Here is a 7820-nt window from a genome sequence, read left to right on the forward strand (position 1 = left end):
ATTTATGCGAGTTCTCACAGAATTCATAAGCCATTTATCAACAAGAAAGTTCTCTATGTCAAAAACACAACAGAGCATGAAAATGTTCCACTGTACCACCAATACAAAGAAGTCGAAATGCTCTAAAAACTAACTGTAGAAAAATGGAGCAGGATTTTTGAAGAGGTTTTGAGCTATCTTATGAGTTTTCGAATATTCTAAAAAAGTCAACTGTGTGCGTTTAAATGAAATGTGGAATTTAATTAACTTTAGAACTTCCAAGAAAAGCAACATAAATATTGCATTCACTAAATTAATTCAAATAATGAATTAAGAAACCCCACCGAAAATAATATATTGGCTGCACCATTAGATCGTTTTATCTAACATTTTTACAGTCGGTATAAACGGGAAAAGCTACAGCAGGCACCTAAAAGGCCGTCAGCTGTAGTTTCCAAGCCCTTTGACTTAAATCGATATCAAATTTCGTAATTCACACAACCTTAATATGGAGTAGGTCAAAAATTTCATGTATTTTTAAAAAGGTTATGCTAAAATGTTAAAAAGGAATTCGGTTTTATAAACAGTTTGATTATCTTGCATATCCATAGCATACTACATGACGTACATACATGATATGTATTTTCCATTTAACCATTATATTTTCATTTTCCATATATTTTCCATTATTATTTTGTCTAATTTACTGATGTTATAAGAACTGGATCCCTTGATATAAATAAAATAAATACATTTAAAAAATCCTCATATCTCCACAATTGCATTCGGATCACCAGCTATGTATATGAGGATGAAGACTTAGCTGGGAAGAGTATACTAACCAGTCGGCGTCGTGTTGCATAAGAACAACAACATTGCCGACAAACGTCAACATGCAAAGTTATTCCTTTGAAGAAGGTTCGCGTCGCTATCCTCGTCGCAAGGACTTCACGCTAGGCGCCTCATAATGTAAGAAAATTGCAACAAGAATCAATTTGTCTTGCTGTTTATAATTTCGATTAAACTTCTGAAGCGAGAAACGCACACACTTGGGCAGACAAACAGCCTGACACACACATACAGACACACGCATATGTTTTAAGTGCAAGCGTGTGTTTGTGCTCAGACAATAAAGTATGCAAAAGTCTGGGCAAGAAAGTGCGACGGCACTGAGAACGAATTGACAGCCCCAAGTAACCCAGTGCACCAGAGCCCGGACTCACTGGGAAATTGGAGCAAAGCCACTACTAAGCTGTCAACCATACCGTTGTCTGCGGCGACACATGCAATTTTCGATGGAGTGCTAAGCCCCTACACTCCCCTACTTACTGGTAGTATTCATTGCATGTACTACAATAAATTGTGGCCTATGCTTCAATGAGAATACTATATTTCTTAACTTTAAAGAAGGCCTCCGCACTCGTTGCTCCGTTCCATTTTTTGACGTCTTCTGTGGCTATGCCGCTTGTTATTGACGCCCAGCCAAGGGTTCTGTTGTTATTGTTGTTGCTGTTGCTGTTGTTATGCTTGTTTGTATTGTATATGAATCGGTGTTGTCTTCTTCTTGTTCGTTGGCTCCTTGTGCGTACTAGCGCAGAACTTTGCTTATCAGACAGCAGCATTGAATATAAACATAACAGCCGGAGCTGCAAGGATATGCTGGGAGTTGGAGCTGGAGTCGAGAGCCGGGAAGCATAACTGGAAAATGCCATGGCCGTGTGAAAAAGTTGTGCAAGATGAGCATGATGATGATGATGATGATGATGATGCCGCTGAAGATACAATGATGAGGATGAGGACGATGAAGACAAAGGCAAGCTGGCAAAATGTGTGAAGCTAAAATCTGCTTCTGCCGCTTTCTTCCCTGACTTATTCTGCTGTTGTTGCTGCTGCTGCTGATGCTGCGTGGAAATTGTTTTCAATTTTCGTTATTTGACAAATGGTGACACTTCCGCTGTGGCAAGCAGGGCGGCACCAAAGGACTTAACAATATGTCTGCCAGGCGAGCATGTGCTCATCTGAATGTGTGTGTGTGTGTGTGTCATGAGGTTTTGTCAACAATGAGCTTATACACATGAAGGAGCAAACGGGGGCGGGCAACCGCGCACTGTCAGCAACAAATGCAGCCGACAAATTGACGACACTGTCGCCTCTGCTGCTTCTGCCGCAGCTGACGAGCCGGAAGAGTCGTAGTTGTTTATGACATACTCATATGTCCGTGCTCATCATCGCCCTGTCGCCGCCCCAGCCCCCGTCGCTCGTCAGCCAGCACATTATAAGCGCCGCAAAAAAAAAGAAGAGAATAACTTTAAGCTGCGGGAACATAGTCCAGGACACACACGGACACCAACCAAAGCTGCCCGGACGTGCTTGACTTTGAATGACTGACTAGCTGACTTTCAGACTGACTGAAGGACGGACAGAGACAGAGAGAGAGAGACAGAGATTGAGTGACTGAGGGACAGAGACTTCGGCTCGTTCGGCGCTATGAAAGTAAAAATAGTTTATTGGTCTGGCTATGAAAAGGGACAAGTGGCAGCCAAAAGACCCACCGACAGTGTCCATGCCAGTATGTATGCATACACATAAAGATATGTGTGTACACATATTAGCCAAAGTGCAGACATGTGGCCGACAGTTGGCGAGAATATAAAATGGCACACAAAACACAGCCATCAATCAGCAACCGCTTTGTGTATGAGTTGGGCTTCATAGTAGCGACATAATTTATTTATTGAAATTTGAAATCTAATTGCTCATAGGACTTTGATTTGTTTTCCTCATGAAACACACACAAATATATATTTATATATGTATACTTGTACAACCACATGCCAACCGATGTCTGTATTTTGACTAATGAGCATAATAGATATTTCATTTTAAGGATCGTTTGCCAACCCATCTGTTTATGCTATGTAAGAATTCGTCCTTTAGACTCACTTAAGAAGAAGCTCACTGATTTTGACGGTCATCTGTTAGTTTCAATTAATTAAGATTTTAGTTAAGGGATCTTAGTCGGTGACACTCACATCATGAAAGTAGGATAAAGGTGTAATATAATGTTCAGTAAAAAGCTTTTATTTAATAACTACTATTTCAAGCTCTAAATATATCTTTAGTTTATCTGAAAAGTAGAACACGCATTCCTGGGTGTGAATAAAGAACAATTATTTATTATTTAATTATTATTTTATTTATTATTTAAGGAAACTGCGCCTCAAGGCTTTTTTGTTAAACGGACACAGAAAATACTACATATATATGGATACCGATCATGTCAAAGCTATATTTCATATAGCTGGCATATGACAGATGGATGGCGAGATTATAAAGAGAGAAACGGTACGATATACAAGTACATATGTATACGGCATGTGACCCATGATCTTGGTGGAATAAAGTTTAGAACGCAGCGAAGATATGCTTTTAATTATGTTTTATGAAATTTCGGGACTACAAATAATCATAGCATGCGAGCATTTAAATATTTTTAATGTACAAATGCTTGAAAGTTATTTGTAGTTCCTACATTAAACACTCTTACGGTAGACACACTTTCACATTATAGTGATATGTATTTGTGCACACGAATGGCTGTCAAAGGGTTGTCAACATACACTTGCTGCCTAGTGTAGCATGCAAATGGATTGATATTTGCGCTTGAGGAATATATTTGTGGGGGTGAGCCTCACTTTGTTTTTATTCTCATATTTATTGCCACCAATGAGCATGTCACTCCATAAATATTTCAGAAATTGTTTGCCATTTGATTTGACAGTCGCAGAAACAGGCGACTGTTATTTCTTCTTAACCCTTTCGTTGTTGTTAATATTATGGGGCAAAGTCACTACCAGCTGTCACACACGCGGCGAGCTCGCATCGACAGCGACTAGCAAATGAGTAAGTGTGTGGGTTGGTGCTTGTGTGCGTTTCTGCTTCTTCTTCTTCTTTAAGCACTTTTGACTATTTTTGCTTCATTCCCGCCATCGTCTGCTCAATACCTTGCTGCTCGTTTTTTGGCTTTTAGCATACCTGTCAGCAAAATAAAATGAAAAGTAGTAGTAAACTTTCTCTCATCGCCGCCGCCTTTCCCTGCTCCTCAGCCTTCTCTGCCTTCCTGCCTTTTCGCCAACATCGTCGCCATATTGTTGACACATATTTTCGTTAAAAGTTATATGCAGATGCCCCGCTGTGCCATCTACCTGCCCCCCAGCCCACCTTAGCTGCATTTGATCCACCAGCAGCACATTACTTTAGCTGTCATTTTTTCACTTATACTTATTTCGGCGCTCACTCGCGCGCTTCCCCTTTATTTGCCTTTTTACTGGTTGGCTTAAGTGAAGAGCTTTAACTTTTGCTGCACAATTTGTTTGCCTGTCGCCCCACTGCCTGCCAGGCAGCCAGAGCTAGTCAACCAACCAATGCCGTTTAATGTTTCCGAGCCTTTTTAACCCATTAGCGCCGCATCGCTGGCTACGACAAACCGAAAAATTGAAACTACACGACCAGAATGATGGATGATTCTAATTATTTTAGTTGTTGATTTGCAATACTATATTTCCCAAATCACTGCAAAGTAATAAATAAATACTTGACACATTTGAATCAAAAAATATGGCACCTAAAAATGTAAAGTAATTTATTATACCTGTATTGCTTGTAAAGTTCCAAAAAAATATAACGTTTTCATTATTTTAGAAACAAATGTCAGAGGGTTATTAAAACAGCATCAGAAAGTAATAAACGCCATTAGAAAATTCATTTTTACTAATTGGCGAATAAACTAAGTGTTCGAAGAGATGCAAATATGTTGAATTTATTCATCAAGTCTGAGTTACAATCCACATTCAAAATGGCCTTTTTTCAACTTTCCCTAACATGAATAACTTTGAAAACTGATTCGGTTCAAATCTTCAGATAGCTGTGAAACTAATCCCCGTCGAATTATTGAAAGCTGCTCGCTGTATTTGGATTCTTTTTAATTCTTCATTTATTTGATCTGCACGCCTTGCGTCTTCTTCTTATCTCTAAATGCCATTCGATAACAGATAACTATTAATTCAGTATGGGAGATGGATAATTCACAATGGTGTTAATACTAGTTTTAAGAATTGTCAGTTTGTCAGTGTTTAAATTCAAAAACAGTGTACGATAAATTTTATATTATTAAAATCAATTGGTTACTTCTTTCCCCAATTGCCTCTTAGTAATTTTACTAAATTCTCAAATGACGATGATAAACATCGATACGATACGATATTTTTCTAACTGAAAACTGCAATAATTGAACATTAACTATATTTTTTATACACCTTACAAAACGTTTAAATTTAATTTATACAATTTATACAGTTTTCGTTTTTGACTTGAGTTGATTTTAGTGTTGTTGCTCGAACCAATAAATAAAAAACCATTTGAATTGGTGAAGAATTTAATTGTGTTAGAAGTTCAAATGGAATGGACTTTAAGTTCATGCGTTGATGCACTTTAATGGGTTAATCCAGCAACTGCTTAATACTCAAATTGGCAGCACCTGCCCAAAGTTATTTCTCCTTTTTTCTGGCTCTGTCTGCCGGCAACCTGCCTTCCTGCCCTTCTGCCTGCCTGCCTGCTGCCTGCTTTTCCCGTTGGCCCGGGTCTGGCAGATAAGTAGTCCTTCGCTCTTTTGGGCACTTTTTGTGTTGACTTTTTAGCTGCTGCGAGTGAAATTATATGCGCTGTTGCCGTTGCTGTTGATGTTGCCGTGCAACTTTGTTGCAAGTTGCGAAGTAAAGTGAAAATTTGTCATGCTTCTGCTAGTACGTAGTGCTGTTTTAGCTGCTGTTGTTGCTGTTGTTGGCTTTGTTGTTAGATATAATAAATTCTTTCAGTTTAGCAAAAATGCTAGCGAAGATAAACACAAACATTCAAACATAAATAGACACAGACATATTCGCATAGATGGGACTGAGGGGTGCCCAGCAGCGTGCTGGGACAACTTTTAACTCAACTGCCAAATATTTTAACAATTTTGCATAAAACATTATGAAGATGCCAGCGAGTTGAAAGCTCTACACTCTCTATCCTTCACCTCCTATCCCTCTTGCCTTCTCTACCTGGCAACAAAATGTGTTTGTGTATGGGAGAGTGTGTTTGTTTGTGTGTGTGTGAGTGTGTGTGCCTGTCTGTATGTCTGTCTGTCTGCCACTGACTTTGAAAGTGAATTTGAAATGCGCCTGCCAGACTCAAACTCGGTCTTAGAATTCGACTTTGAATCCACGCCTTCTGCAGCTTCTGCTTGTGACATCTCACCCCGACTTAATTAGTTGAGTTTCGAGAAGCGACTGCGCCTAAGTTGCTAATGATATGAGTTGCTTGTTGGCACACATTTCATTCTAATTTGACGCCACTCTGCCATTCTTCAATTATCAGGGATGGAAAGTGCTGACAAGTCAAACCGGTTTCTACCGTTTCAGAACTTTTGAATTTCAAGAGTAAAGCTGCTTATTGTACTGACTATATTGTTATATAGGCATATGGCAGGTGGGATCCTGTATCGCACAAGTAGCATTCAATTAATTTAATTGGACTCTAAGGGGCAATGAAATGTTTTATTTAAGAATACTAATATTTTTCCCCATCTGTTGCTAAGAAAAGGCTGACATAGGGATGATATGTAAAGGCTGTACCGGGGAGAATGTTGAATGCAGGGTATTCAAGAGTCGGACTCCCATGGCTTTGGGGTACTACTCCTTTTATTTTATTTATGTGACACCCAAAAGCTTCTCAATTGTCTAGAATAGAGTTGTCTATGGCAACGAATTGTTACAATCATTTTATTCTCTATCTGATGCTTGCTTTAGGAAAACTAATAAAGAAGTATCCAATGAAATGAATAAACAGTTCTAAAAGTAATGTAAGCAGCTTAGGTAGAATTTGTTTTTTAATCTTTTATCTTTATTTAAGATCTCTCCTAGGTTGCACAATTATTACATTTTCATCGGTGCTAAATAGCTACGGCCGTGCTAATGGACTGATTAAATACTATTAAATACCCATATTGATATTAAATGTATAACTTAGAAATCATTTCTTTAATACAACACATCTGCCTCACTTAAAATTCCAAGATATGTGTTGGTTTAAGATGAAGTCCTTTTTAAACATGCCACCAAATACAAGTTAAATAATAAACTTAATATCCTTAATGTGTCTCAGAACCCTCAAACGTTTGCACATTTCAACCCCAGCAATTATTTAGGAACTCAGCTTACCTTGTTTTGAATAAAACAAAGGCCACGTCACGTACGGGCAGGTCGACCCTGGTCGGTCCTATTTATGGAAAGGTAGGAACAGGCGAATTCAATGCAGGGTCGACTGTCGACTTTTTTCTCGCTGACTAATGCTGCGGGCGTTGGCAATGCCTGAAATAAACAACAAGAAAAGAAAGGACACATTGCAATTTATGTATACTATGAACTCGTATATGAAAGCAGAAACCACAATTGAACGTAGTATGTACGCTCCCAGCAATCTAATTGCGTTAATTTCCACCTAATTGTGGAGGAGTTTAGTTGTTACTCGCTTAAGGCAGGACTCAACATGCGGCTACGTAAAAACAATCAGCATGAGACACACTCGTAAAAGAGGGGCGTGGGCGGGGACCCCACATGTGTGTGTGTGTGGGTGTGTGTGGGTGTATGACTATCATGGGGTTGTTCTACCACTATTCACATGTGTAGTTTTTGTGTTCCACGCGCCGCTTTTCGGTAGGAGTCCATGAGGGCGACTATCACGACAATGACGATGACGACTCCGGCGAGTCGCAATTCCCCCAAGCCCCGTTTAATGTGGCAGGG

At 39.3% G+C, this 7820-nt stretch overlaps 1 protein-coding gene across 1 annotated transcript in view; it reads right to left on the reverse strand.

The window, feature by feature from the left end:
* The window catches only part of LOC115622744 (connectin), a 36407-nt gene extending 29102 nt beyond the window's left edge, over window positions 1-7305 (reverse strand). Inside the window, exon 1 of the mRNA XM_030516792.1 lies at window positions 7236-7305. The gene's annotated coding sequence lies outside the window, so the exon portion shown is untranslated. The remainder of the gene's footprint in view (window positions 1-7235) is intronic.
* Window positions 7306-7820: the final 515 nt, after the last annotated feature.

The sequence above is a fragment of the Scaptodrosophila lebanonensis genome, unplaced genomic scaffold (assembly GCF_003285725.1).
Source record: "Scaptodrosophila lebanonensis strain 11010-0011.00,11010-0021.00 unplaced genomic scaffold, SlebRS2 tig00000043-arrow-pilon, whole genome shotgun sequence".
Lineage (NCBI taxonomy): Eukaryota > Metazoa > Arthropoda > Insecta > Diptera > Drosophilidae > Scaptodrosophila > Scaptodrosophila lebanonensis.